This window comes from Aedes aegypti, chromosome 2 (genome assembly GCF_002204515.2).
Source record: "Aedes aegypti strain LVP_AGWG chromosome 2, AaegL5.0 Primary Assembly, whole genome shotgun sequence".
Lineage (NCBI taxonomy): Eukaryota > Metazoa > Arthropoda > Insecta > Diptera > Culicidae > Aedes > Aedes aegypti.
Window position 1 is genome coordinate 320,843,746 of NC_035108.1, and position 15,082 is coordinate 320,858,827.

General features: G+C 38.6%; 1 protein-coding gene and 1 long non-coding RNA gene across 4 annotated transcripts in view; both read right to left on the bottom strand.

Annotated features, from left to right (window-relative positions):
- LOC5565277 (protein apterous) overlaps nucleotides 1-15,082 on the bottom strand; it is a 237,238-nt gene that overhangs the window by 71,826 nt on the left and 150,330 nt on the right. The gene's annotated exons all lie outside the window — the stretch shown is intronic.
- On the bottom strand, nucleotides 1,746-2,296 carry LOC110676745. The gene is made up of 2 exons (XR_002500682.1): nucleotides 2,106-2,296; nucleotides 1,746-2,037 (listed from the first exon to the last, which is right to left on the bottom strand). It is a non-coding gene; the product is annotated as an uncharacterized LOC110676745 (long non-coding RNA).

Genomic DNA, 15,082 nt, shown 5'->3' on the forward strand with positions numbered 1-15,082 from the left:
GATTTTCATGAAATAAACATTTTCATGGATAGTCAGGATTTTTAGGAGAACCAGAGCGTTTACCATCGAAGCTAAGTTATTCCCAAGATGTGTGTAACCATCTTCTAACTCAACAGCATCTCTATTGTAAGATATGGGTCACTGGACAACGAATCAATTGAAAAACCAGAGCTATGTGGTCAGCTCAGCGTGAAAAACTAGAAACAAAAAACAAGGACATATTTGCATCTCCAAAAAACGGGAACGGTTTCAGCGAGGAGGCACCAATACTGAAAGTTACTATAATTATTCCAATTCAAGAAAAGCCAAAGAATTTGAACATCGGGTGGAGCATTGCTGAGAACGAGCATTTTGAAAATTGAAGGTTCGCGTTAAATGGCCATCATATGTTAATTGCATCTTCCTTGTTGCTTTTTTCTTCCTTATTATTCGACTCGTCACTTGTTTGATGTTTCTTCCTCACTGCTCCATTCAGATGTCGATTTTAACAAGTATGCCTTCTCCAGTAATATATTTATGGATTCTTTCAACCATTTTACCAGTTCTTTCGCGAATTCCTCTTAGATATTTTATAACGATTCTTCTAGATTTCCTTCAAAGGAAACAGTTCTAAAGGTATGGGCACGATTGTTCACCTTTATATCCATGAAGAAGGCCAGTAGTATCATGTTTAGGGAGGTCAGTTCAAATCCCAAAGAACATAGAGTTAAAATGATCATTTCAGTTAGAACATGTCAAACGATACTATCTGCATCTAATTCTTTTTGACTTTGATCGTATTAATTTATTACGATGTTAAAAAAGAATTCATGACAATTTCTACAGTAAACTCGAGTAGGCGAAAGCCATATGGATATGTATATCGTACAAGGATGTTGGCTTGATAGATGTAACAGATAAAAGATCTAAAATTGATAACTAATATTTACACCTGCCATCAAATTGGAAGTTCATATTAAGCTATTCATCAGATCTTTGTTAATGTTTACTATTGGTCAGAAGCTACAGGAATAACATTTTGATACTATTTGTAGTTCTTTAATCTCTTATGTCGATAAAGTCAATGTCAAGTTTTGATTGCTGGCGCTTCGCTTTTGCTCGAAAATAACCTGAATTTGATAAATCAAACTGGCAGTTACCGTAAAAAAGCGTACTTAAAATGAACCTCTCTTTTGCAAACAAGACATTTTGACATATTTGAAATGAATGGGCAAGGAAAGTTCTAAGCAAGGTATATTGAAAGTACAGGTACAGCAATCTAAGCAGTCACTGCGGGGAGTGGTAAACCCGGAGGGGGTAAAAAGTGACAGCTGGCGAGTCGGCGAGCTGTCGATATGTTTTTGTATTTTGCCCTTTATCAGTTTCTTTCGTATCCATAGAGATGTTTCTAATATGCAAGATTGTTGCGTGTACCATAAGGTAAGGCAAGTAGGATAAAGCTTCATTATCTCTGAGATTAAACCTCATTTTTTTATTCTAGACGCCATAATTTTTTTTGCAGATAGAGATTGCGGGAAAACAATTGCCAGCACTAAAATCCGTAGTGTGGGTTTTCATCGATTCTCGAACGGTAGATAGCAAAACCAATTGTGGTTATCGTCCTGTGACCAATACCATGGTCGGTCATCACAGAACAAGCAAGAAATATGGCAAAAAAAATCTTCCGCCAAGTATCAAGAGCCGCAATAGAATTTTATTATAATTAAGTTGTCTGTGTAGAATAAAAGATAGTTTCAACTCATTCATTTAAAGCATTGTTGCAGTTCATTCATTTTTATTTGCCTGGATAGAAATCTTAGCACTAGATAAAACATCTAAGACTAACGGTGTTGAAACAAATTAATGTTATTGATGAACCAATGGAATAAACCAAATAGTATTTAATTGATCGGGTCGTGTTTAGGCATTGAACTTTCGTAGTCGTTTCTCGGTGAAACTTGCTCACATTCTATTTCTCCGGTTATCTCTGTCCGATGCAACTTCTTCTACAGTTAGGAAATCCCAAGCATTAGATTGACAAAACCAATTGAGGGTGCCCTGAAAGATTTTGAATACGGATGATTAATATCTTCAGAAATGGTATACTTTTGATTTTACTAGGATACCTATAAAAGAACTTCATTATCCTAGAAAGCTTCCAACTGATTTCTGTACAATTTTTTACTTCCATTGTGGTATCCATGACGTTTCAGTTCGTGTACCAAACAAAACAAACTGTGCAGAAAAAAAGCAGACTAGATTTCATGGCATGCTGGATGATTCCATGAAAACAAAGTGGCCAGCTGTCGTATGCTTATCCAATATGGCGGGTTTAGCAATTTGACATATTGTATTACCTCCCTTTTAGATACCTTGGTTCTAAGCAAACAACGTTGGATGTTCTTGTAAAAGAAGCAGGCCCTGTTTCAGTTGAATGTAACTCCAGAAGAAAGAAATAGATGTGTGAAATAAAAAAAAAACAAGGTAAATTTTTAAATTTGGTGGTGTCTAACAATAATTACATAGATCACTCCGAATTCTTCGATTAAAACCTAAATTAAGTTTTCACCAAAATAACTTCAACCAATGCCCACCATAGCCCACGAATGCCATCCCAGTTAATTTGAATTCTAATATGTCATCCACGACTCCAGAAGCCAATAAATAAGTTAATTTGTTAGCCATCACGGCGCACCGCAGGAATCTAAGATATTCACATTTTCAAGCCCATATGAATTATGATCCTGTGGAAAGCGCACTTCGCAATCCGCGATGCGAATCCAGCTTTCGCCTCCGTAGCGCAACGAAACAAAACGGATTCGGATGCCCATTATGGAAACACCAAACGGCAGCAAAGAGTTCCACACAACGCTCTATCGGATGTGGAAATCTCTGTTTCCACCATTCGCGATGCTAATCTACCTTTGCTACCTCGGCTATTGCACGTCGTCTTCGTCGTCGTATAGGTTATTCCCGTTCCGGCGAAAGAGTTGTGAATATTTTTACCCCAGCTTGATTCAAAACAACATCGGAGCTCTGATCTGATCTGAAAAGTTCATGCAACCAGCCATCAGGCAGTCGCGCAGGCGCCCCGAGATGTTCTACAGCGATTTCAGGTCTACGGCAACTCTCGTTGAAGCAGCCGGGAAATAAAAACGCCATGAAGTCACCCCCCGCGTGCGACCCGATATTATTGAAATTTTTACGACCTACAAACAAAACATTAAAGACCCCATTCCTACAATGGGCAAAACGGCTCTCGACTGCGTTTTGTTGGTTAGCAGCATTCAGATTCTCGAAGGCGTGCGCCCGCGAGAAGTCTTTGCGTTGAAGTGTAACTGCCCACCATAGCCCAAAACGGTCCGACGATAACACTTAAATCCAATATTTTATGTCTCTATTTATGAAATGGTTTAAATTTTCAATACCTCTATTCTTCATATTTTAATCGCCGCTCGTTGGCCTTCTTCCGGGGGTGTTCTAGAGAAGACGCTTTCTACAGTTATCCCAGGCATCACCGGGGACCGTGAGAGATTCGAATACTACACGGGTAGATTAAATCATAAGCTCATAAAAGCAGCATCCAGCGGCGATGTGAGTCTCGTTTTATGGCTTTTATTCGCCTGTCGTTGTCGTCGTTGTTTTCAGATATATGGATGGTCCCCTTGTTCAGATATGAGACTGCTGGAGAAATGCATCCGCTGATTGCGAGCCGCGCACAAACTGTCACACGACGAGACTACCTGTTGCTCGCAGACGACCCGACGGGAATGGGAATTTGGTTGGAAATTTACGCACGGTCGTAAAAACTGTGGCCACACAATGATGTCCCACCGGGAGGAACATGTGTTTTCTGTTTTCGGTTTCTGTTCGATCCATGGGAAGGAACTTACACTATGTAGATGGTTTATCAGATGGTGCGAGGTGCAGGCGGATTATCATCAGTTGGCTCAAGATGCATATGAGACTGATCAAAACTAAATTTCTAGATACTGAATTTCAAATTTAAAAAATCTGAACATAATATGATGAAAACTGTTAAAACTTGTTAAATACGTGTAGTATTCCCAGGATGTTTCCTTTTGCAAGCTGCGGTACCTATGCCGGTTAGGTAAAAGTAATAGTAAAAGTCCTATTCGCAGCTGTAACACGTCTTTCCACTTCACGGGAAACTTCAACTTCACTAGGCCTACCTTTCTCTCTACTTACAACCATGTAGGACTTTGCTGCGTAGAAGGGCAGTTTGTTTTGTCTCTGCTATCGATTAATTTCAAAGAGGTCGACATGAACTGCGAAGCCAAATGTTAAGTATAGTACAATAAAATTATTTATAGGTAAAAGTAGAACAGTTAAAGTTCAGTGGAGGGAAAGTAACAAAGACTGCCCAACAGTAGAAGGATTGATTCAAAATTGAAAAAAGTTAACAGGAAGAATTTGGAAAGTTAAGAAGCTAAAGTTGAGAAACTGAAAGCAGTAGTAAAGCGAGGAGCTTAAAAGTGAATAAGGTATGCTTGTGCCTGTTGCATTAATGGGTAGACCTTAAATGGGTATTTTTGTACCTTTAGGACCCGTGTAGTTTTATTCAGCATACTACGGGTTTCCCCCTGGATAACAAGCGAGTCACTTGGAGACAACTTATTTATTAACTATTTACTTGGTTTTACATAAATCAACTTAATAAAAATTCGCCAATTCACTCGGATCATGTCCGCCTCGTCTATCCTCAACTTCGATCCACGCTTTGCAGGTCCTGGTGCAATTAGCTCGCTGCGCCCACGCCTTCTTGTTCCTACCGGATTCGAAGTGAACACCATCATTACAGGGCTGTTGTCCGGCACTCTTGCAACATGCCCTGCCCAGCGTATCCTTCAAGCTTTGGCCACCTTCTGGATACTGGGTTCACCGTAGGGCCGGGCGAACTTGTGGTCCATCCTTCATCAATCAATCAATACTGTCGTATGTTGCTTTGAAATCGATCTGACTATCAGCCAATGCAGACAAGTGGCCAATCTCTCCCCGGGTTCATCTTGATGAGATTAACTCCGATACTATCTTTGTCAGCGGCTTTGTTGGTCTTGCGCTGTTGAATGGCATCCTTAACTTCCCTCATTGTGGGAGCTGGTTGATTTTCACTGCCCGCTTTGCTTACGTAGCCATCATTTCGCTATCCTTATCTTCTCTATTTGTATCCTCTATGCGACATTCAGGTTTTCATTGTAGTGCTGCTTCCACCTTTCAAACTTCCTTCTTTATCAATGCACATTTCAGCTCGCGGCACTAAGCATTGTGCGGGATGAGCTTCTGATAGAACTTCCACGTTTCTTGAGAACGGTACAGCAACTCCATCCCTTGGCATTCCACCTCTACCAGGCGGCGCTTTTTGGGTTTGCTGTTTCCACTACCGTCTGTATCGTTCCACGTTCTGCAGCGTACCATGCTGCAGAATTGCAGCTCGCGCTGCATTCTTCTCCTGCAAAACCTCTTGGCATTGCTCGTCGACTGAAGAAAGCCTTCTGTTAATTCTATGCGACCAAGTCCGCAGAACTCCTTGGCCGACGACCCGGTTCCGAAGGACGACAAAGCTACGTAGAGGAAAACTCTAGGGCGAGAAATTAAGTACCCGAGGCCAACGAACGCCCACTTTCAGCTCACCGTTCAGCTTTTCAACGCCCTCACTTCCACCGAATAAGATCTGTTGTCCACACAGCTAAATTGTAAAAGATTTTCATTACACCCGTCCCAATATCCGATGTCTGATTATCCTACTTGTGAACTCCAGAGACAATCTTGAGGTCAGAGAGAGGCTCCAGATCACGCTAGCCAAGAACGCATCCTACCTCACAAGGCAAGCCGTTGCTTGCTTAACCAAGCTTGCCGAGGTATTTGTCCTGGCAGTCCACGTGTTGCCCTACCAAGTAGTAACACGTCACGAGACTGATACTTGGTCTGCAATCTAAAACCTTAACTTCTAACCATTGAGCATAGTTCTCAGTATCAGCCTTATTTGTTTTGCTGGAAAACCGTGGTCAGCCAATACCTGCCACAGTTCTTCTTTTGCTGAATCGTATGCTGCCTTGAAATCAATGAACTAATTCTGCATGGTCTTCTATTCTTTTTCTTCTTCTTTTTCTTCTTCTTCTTATCATAACGTCCCCAATGGGACATAGCCTGCTTCTCAGCTAAGTGTTCGTATGAGCAAGTAAGTGCTTTCATTGCCAAAGTTACCATTACGTATCGATCTTGAACAACCGGGAGTGACCCAGAAGCCTTAAGCATGGCTGTACATTGTACCCCGGAGACTTTATCACATGGCTGGGTCCCATCTTCAGTAACTTGCATGTTTTCCATATTGCGTTTATCAGCCATGTAACAAATAGCTGGCTGCTCTTGATGAGTTAAAATCTGATGCTGCAGTACTGATGCATACATTTCCTCTGTCGTTTTGACCTTGTGTGCTTGCGCTGTCAGCACCATTATCATCCTTAACCTTGCATATCTTGGCTTGCAGCTCGGAGCGTTATAGGTAGCGCTGAGCTTCTGATAGAAGTCTGGCGTTTCTTAAAACAGACACAGCTATTCTATCTCTTAGAACTCTACTTCGCCCTGAACGCGTTTTTTCCCGAAAGATGCGGGTCTGCTGTTGTCGTCTCCATCTACAGAGCTCCACGTTCTGCCGGGTCCCTTGCTGCAGCATGGCTTGTTCTCAACTGCATCGTCGATGGTCTCACCGACTTTACTCCAGCAGCCGTCGATACCGGACAATGTTGATGACATAGTTTTAAGCACATCAACTATGACACTACGGAGCACGTTTTTGTCTCAAGCACCAAAAATACCTACTTTAATTTCAAATATGTCATAGCACGTCTAATTTTTGAGATACTTGTTGTTGAAAATCAATTGTTTATTTGTTTATTATCAACAGACCTTATGGTATCAGGTATCAGAAGGCCGGCTCCAAAGGCACGTTCCCCACCAGTTGGGAGATTTGTGCCATCGCCATATTTGAGCCTATTTCATCATCTACCCGATGGGAGAGGAAAGGAAAGGGAAAGATGGGAGGAAATAGGAGTGAGGTCCCTTGAAGAGGGAAGATCGCATAAGCGAATTGAGAGCATGTAGCTCCATTCCACAATGGGTTCGAACAGCGCCCTAAAAAGGACACTGCAAAACGCATGAGCGTACAGAGAGCCTATAGCTCATTACCACAGCGGGTTAAGAATAACAGAATGTCCTAAAGATTCAGGCTTCTAAATTCAGTTTCACTTAATAAGTGTTTACCAAGTAATTGGAATCGTATTTGCGCAAAAACTGGACAGTTACATATCAGGTGATACGAAGTTCCATAATCGGAGTCACAACTATCACACACATTTATCTGAAGCTTCACCCAGCATTTCGAAATCGGAATAGCTGGCTAAAAGCCAATGAAGTCATGCGATGCTCCATCGCAAGCTAGCTCATCAGCCAATTCATTTCCAGCGATGGAAGAGTGGCCAGGTACCCATACAAGGTTTACAGAGTTGACTGAATTCAGTTCCTCAATTTGAGTTCGACATGCGATAACAAGCTTCGACCTTGAGTTGGTCGAAGCGAGAGCTTTAATAGCAGCCTGACTATCTGAACAGAAGTATATGACTTTACCCATTACGCGCTGATTTCACTCCACACATAAGAGCAAATATTTCCACCTGAAAAACGGTGCAGTTTCTACCAAGTGAGTAAAACTGATTCAGCCTTAGCTCACGAGAATATAATCCTGCACCAGCTCTACCTTCAAGAAGGGAGCCATCAGTGTAACATACTATATTGTTTTATATACTTCTTTCCAAATAGCCAGACGTCCACTCCTCCCGCGTGAAGGGAATTGTGTGGTAAATGTCCTGCAAGGAAAGTTACAAGCAATAGTGAGATCACTTGGAGCAAGGACAATTTTGTCCCAATTCACCAAAAGCGGAAACAACAAAGTGTGTGTAGATCTACGATTCACTGGATTTTGCTCCAGTAGATCCAGTACCCATAAACGGTAAGAGCAAGAAAGTGCTTCTTGTTTAAGATGTATGTGTAGTGGCGCAACGTTGAAAAGGGCCTCAAGCGCTGCTGTGGGAGTTGTAGAGAACGCACCAGACATCGCCATCAAGCACATCCTTTGGAGATGGCCCAATTTTGATTGGATTGTTCTCACTTTGCCCTTTTGCCACCACACAAGACATCCATATGCCAATATTGGTCGAACAACTGTTGTGTAAAACAATTTAATATATTTGGGTTTGAGGCCCCAAGTTTTACCAAAGGTTCGCCAGCATTGACCGAAGGCCATGCAAGTTTTTTTGACTCTGAAATCAATGTGAGGTGTCCAAGAAAATTTGGAATCTAGAACGACTCCGACATACTTTACATGATTGGTATGAGGTACAACAAAGTATGATAAATTGTAAATTTGAAATTGTTTCTCAATTGATTCAACCAGAACCTATTTGCACTACAATGTTTCTGAATTTGAAACTATTGAAACAAACTTAAGGTTTATTCTAGATCGGCGTTTGTCTACTGGCGTCAGGGTAACGATTGTAGAATTGTGTTGCGCCCAACGAAATTTTTGACCTAATAAAAACGTGCACTATTAGCTTCTCAAATATATTCCATGAAATTCAAACGTCAAATTTATGTGTTAATTCCGCGAGAGAACATCAACCCTATTCGGCTCACATTCCTTATCTTAATCTCTTCTTGAAACAAATGAGATTGAATCATTCAATTTGGTTTGCTCCACGAAATCACCAACAGACTATTCGGTGAAATCTCACACTCTCAGCACCACCAGCGCTGAATGGCCGTTTCGAAATCAGAAGCAGTCCCGTGTTCGGGTTCTTGACAGCAAAAAACCCAAACATATAAAATGTATATTCGAAAATCTTCAAATATTCATAAATTAAGGCCTGATTAAACGAAATTAACATTACATTAGCATAATTTTTCAATTTTCTCAGTTCTCAATCGGTGGGAGCGTTGTTTGTTTTACTTCGGTCGATTATTAATCCGTTGCTTTCGAAGACTTCGGAGACAGCAAGTTCGTTTGGATGTTCTCGCAATCCAGGGATTATCGGTTCTCATAAAAAAAACCGAAGGATGAAGATATTTTTCAACGGATAGCGTTCACACACACTGACGCACAGCGAGGGTAACACTTCCGAAACCTCTTCGATTTGGGTTATTTTCCCACTTGGAAACAAAAACATACACCAAGGGACACGACAAACAAGTTTAAACAAATATTGTAATTATATCATTTGCTCAATGACCCTTCTGGATTTGTTCCGCTCGTTCGGCACTCAATAGGGGCCCTTGCTCTCCTTCCATATTGCTGCACACGAGTGCGCATTGACTTCGGGCGCAAAATCGATCCTTATGGTCGAACCCCCCGTCGTTTGCTCTGGTTTTTAAACAGCGAAGCCCGGTGCAGATGAGAGTTTGCCCATAGAACAATCCGATTCAAAGCGATTGCACAAATATGTTTTTCCACAACAATCATCATCGGTATGGAACCTATTGAACTCCGGTAGCGGCCGAGCAGCTCGAATTGCAGAGAAGGGTCGGCGCACTCGCATCAGGCTGCCAATGCGGTGGTTCCCAAACTGTTTTGAATGGATGGAAATGAACTATGGGCCCGTTCACACATTTTATAACGCTGAAGGGGGTGGGTGGGTGTCCTCGTGATGTTACGGCTCATACAAAATTTGTAAAATATCCATACAAAAAACGTTACGAGGGGGTGGGTGGGTATTGAAAATGCCAATTCTTGGCGTTATGAAATTTGTGAATAAACCCTATACAAACAATGAAATCATTGTTAAGTGGTGGAAAAGTTACCTACAGTTTTTATGCACCCTTATCACGTCATTATAGATCTCTTGAACAAATTTTATAATTTACAAAGTCCACCAATCAATCAGGCTTCTGTCAAAGATCTTACAATAAATAATTCAAAGATTCCATCAACAGTTCAATGGATCTTGTGAGGAATCTGCCAAAAATCTGTAAAGGAGCATAATAAATATATGTTGAACATCTTAATCAGCAAATTGAATCATGCGTTTTATATGAGATGATTGAATCGCAGGATTCAATATTTGATTGATGAGTGTTATTGAAGTATATCAATCCTTGAAGATTTTTTTTATAGTTTTGATGCTCATATTTTTTGTTTGTTCCAGCTAGCTATCGCTATGAAACTGTTAGATGGCTATTGTTCGTGTTTGGTGAAGTGATTCGATCGGACATTACTTCTACAGCGTCAATGGAGCTAATATGATTCGGAATTGGATTGCAGTTTACAATTTCGTAATGATTTGTTACATGAAAAATATACCTAATGTAAAAACAGGAAGCTTAATGCTCAATTTGATTGTTATAAACAAAAGAAAATTATACGTGGCACAACTTCTACTTTCTTTTTTGCGCTTTGTGCCCATTGGCTATTTTTTATTGTTATGCAGTTTTCGGTTTTGTTTCAGAAACTAAAACATAATGGAGCTATAGTCATAAAACTATACTTATACCATTTTCACACAACAAATCATACTACAGGAAAAGTAGAGTTGGCAGCAGAGTTTCTGAGGGTGGCATTGGATTCAGCAACCCCAAATTTACTGAAGCACAAAACTTGTTCTTTGAGATACGCAATCATGGTAATTTTGTGCCGCTGTGTTGTCAGTGACCAGCCTTAAAATTGATAAAAAAAAAAAACTAGAACATAACTGGCGTGCGCAATATGGTTGCCCTATTGAATCTGAGATAGCTAATATGGACAACTTTGTATGATGAAAACGGCAAGTCAACATGTTACTTCTTGAAAATACATGCAATTCAATTCGAATACATACAATTTCATGTATACATTTTGACCATCACTTGCGATCTTACATGAATTTTCCAGTAGAACTAGCTATTCGACTCAGGATAATGTTTTTGAATAGTAGAGGTTATATTTCAAAATAAACAATATTCTTTTATTCTTTTATTTATTATTTATTACCTACGACAAAACGTGCACTTGCACTTTATCTGAAGGTAAATGACAATTCCTATCATAAGGATTCATTCTGGGATTGAATCCAAGACCAAATCCTGCTCACTGCGATTGCAAAAAATTAGGATTCGAAACGATCCTGCTTATTGAGATGATTTCAAAGCATGCTTGTTTAAATCTCAGAGTATAAAGATGATCTTAGAAGACTGTTTACTAGTGGTCCCGGCAAACTTCGTCTTGCGATCAAGTCCCCTATACACAATTACCCATTAGTCTTCTTCTGTTTTCCCAATTATTCCGGAGACTATCTTAACCTTTTTCTACGCACGGACTCGTCACATCTCTTGTCGAGTGCAACAGTGGAAAACTTCCGTCAATCCGTTCATCCGTTCTCAAGCCATATCGTGACGTACAAACACCACTCTATTTTAATTTATATAGATTTTCCATGATAAAAAATAGAATACTTTTTCAGAGTATTTTTTTTTTTCATGTAGCCCAAAAGATTCACAAGAACTTATTTTTATCTAAACTTAACAATTTCGGAATTAGAATTTTTCAAATAAAATGCTTGCAAAAACTCAAAGACCATTTTCTAAAATTATTCTTGAGTTGAAATGCTCTATTTTTCTATGGGAAACACTTATTCTACCATGTTTACGGTACATCTGTAAAATTTACTGCAAATCAAAGAAGGTCAAGTTCTGTTTCTGACCGATTTGACATGGAATTCGACAATACTGGGATGCTTTTCACCATGGATCGAAAATCAATGTCCTTGGCTAGCATTCCATACAAAAAAAAAACGTATCAGATGAGGTAAATGTGGCTCAGTTATTGGTTAAAGAGAAATAAGGAAAGGTGTATGATAGGTGTTTTTGGAAAGTTACGCGAGATTTATTCAGTAACTTTCCAAGCAATTGTTTTTAGATAATTACAAGTATTATTCCAGCTTTTCCATATTAACAAGTTTATACTGCAATTTCCATAGGAATTGCTCCACGCAATAGTGTGAGATATCAAACAAGACTTTATTCAAGACCTAAATGTAGGAACGATCTCTAGATTGCGGAGGAGAACATGAACACTATTGAAATTTTCAAGAATTCTTTTTGAAAATAATTCAGGATGAAAACAGAAATACCTTTTCAATTAGTTCTCCAAGTGTTATATATTGATATCCTCTAAGAATTCCCTCAAACATACAAATAATGATTAATCCAAGGTTACCATAGGAATTATTTAAGAGGTATTGTTCAGATCTTCATGTTTTACTGCCAACTGCCAATATTTTCAAAGCCAGTTTTGACTGCAGAAGGGAATTTCTTAAAATTAACCTATTTAGGTTTCACAAGTTACTGCAACATTAATTTATAGAATTTCTTAGAAAGAATTCTGAAAAAAGAATTCTGAATTTAAAATTCTTTTTTCGAGTATCTTTTTGGAAGAATTCTTTGAGCTATGCTTTGCAAAAATACAAAAAGTGCTCTAGAGGAATTTTGAAAATGATGTTGAAGAATCCCGTGTTAGAAATTATATCCATTTTTGTATGAATTCTGGTGATCTTGGAAACATCTTAGATTTCTGGAGCCCATCAAATTCTGAAAGGTATACCAGAAGGAATTTCAAGAGAAAACGTCGACAAAATTTTGAAAGTTTTCCCCAGAAACATCTGGAATAGTTCTTAATTCTTTGACCCATTTCATCGAGAAGTTCTATAGAAATTTCTCAGGAAAAAGATCGATGGAAGAATCAGTGACGGAATACATGGAATATTCATGGCAGACTTCCAGGAAACGAACTGTTTAAATTTCTTCTCGCCCCCCTGTGTGACTTACTTCACAAGGCATTTATTTACAGTATGGTCCATAAAAAATGCGAAAATTGTTTGAGTTTAGCAGGCGTTTATTTCATTGTTTTCACGAGTGAATGTAATTTCTGATTACTGTAGTATATTTTGACATAACTTCGCTATCTAGGACAATTTTTGTCATATATTTCTTTTTATCTTAAATAATGCAAGAAAAGCATAGAAATTTGAAGGTTTTGTTTACTCTAAGTTAGAAACAGCGTCTGATACTCTGATGGTAAATTTTCTTCCTTCGAAAATCACACTTTATTGTTAAAAATATTAGTTTGTTTGGTATCAGAGGATGAAGGAGTTCTTAGATAAGTCACAGGAAAATATTTTGGCAGGCTAATAGATTTGGGGGTATTTGCGTCTTAAGGGTATGACACGCCTTTATTTTTGTTAAAGTTTAATAAAAAAATAAAAACAGAGATCTATGACAGTTTTTTGATGAAGAAATTTGTTGAGCAAAACAGAGCCGCTTATCACATTTATATGAAGGTTCAACCACGGCTCTCCAGAATTAGCTGACTTTTCTAAAACATGATCCAACATGTCAATGCTCAAGGTATGAATCTATTCTATCATTTGATATGAGCAAATGCTGAAGACAAGGGCTTTGAAAAATCTCACCCCAACGTTGATGTTTTAGAAGCTAAAGATATCGAACTCGATGACTATACTCGAACTCGATGATATACTAAAAATTGAAGGTATGTTTCCAATTCCTCTCTACTAAGGTGAAAGTAACAGATAAAAATCATGTCCAAAGCGAAAAGTAGAGTCTGAATAGATCGAACAATACAAATAATAATAAAATTAATATTTCGTTTACATTTTTCCATATAAAAACTACCATAAAACATGATATGACGATTTTAGCATTTTTTATGGGCTATACTGTACACTATAGTAACCTTCGTACATATTCACTGAAAAATTTCATTCTAATCATAGGCCGTAAAACTTGAATAATGTAGACAAATTTCGGAAATTCAATTGAGAACGTGAATAAACATTTTCATTCGTCCGGTCTGAGGAAAACAAAAACTTGTGCGCATCGATGTGTGCGTAATTTTCAGCGTAGAAAACGGTTCCTTTGATTGTATTTTCGTTGCAATGCATTGTAATGTGATCAACTGTCATGATTGTTCGATCAGAAGGAATTGTGAACACATATATATCCTTTGGTCGAGACATTCTAGCAAAATATTTTATTATATCGTTGGAGTGGTGTATTTTGCCCACTCACTATATAACAACCAAAATTTTATTGTACAATTCGAAGGCCGTCTAGGAAATGAATTGTTTGGTATCAAATATCAGCATCACTCACTGCAATACTGACAAAATTGCAGGTTCCATTGAACAAAACTCAATACGATGGATATAAGCACATACTGAAAGAAATATTAGTGAAATCTATTTTAACGAATCCTTCGAGGAAATATATGAATTCCTATTATCCCTTGTCAAAAGCTAGTCAGGACGATAGGCCAGGATCAATAGGACCGCGACCAATTGAATCTTTAGATTATTACCAATCTGGAATTTACTAAGCCCACCTAAAGACTATCTAAATGATACCTCTTCTTAGACAACAAATAGAACAACGGTGCGTTTTGCTCTGTGAATGCGGATGTTCTTCATAGTTGAGAGTGCAAAAGTTGCATTTTGGCGAGAAATTCAAAAAATTTTTTTTGCGTGATTTAAATTTTAAGGTCGCTCGAAATCTATTATACACCTGGATCCACACGTTTCCATTCATCGTAATGATAGTCTAGATGAAACATATGGAGGAGTTGCTGTCATCCTTCAAAGGCGTATAAAACTTCTTCTTTTTTCGCCATTTGGAACCAAAGTTTTTCAAATTTGATAAATTTACTTACATAGGTAGCTGCCTATTTTCTATTCCTTCTTCAATGCACTTCTGCAATGATAGAGAAATTTATCTCTCAATTCAATGTCTTGATAACCTTAATCGATAACATTTAAAACGTACATCGACAGTAGTCTTCACGTTATCATATATTTGCAAACAAAATTTAAAATAGTAAAACTTGAACAAAATTCATTGTTGAGGCAAGGAGAATTGCAAATCCAAAATGTAAAATCAAATTCGTTTCCGTGATTATAGACGACGAGCTTAAACTATTGATCCGTCTTAAAAACGTGAGGAAAAGGCAATTTCAGCGCATTCGAAATCCTACTTTGAAATTTATATT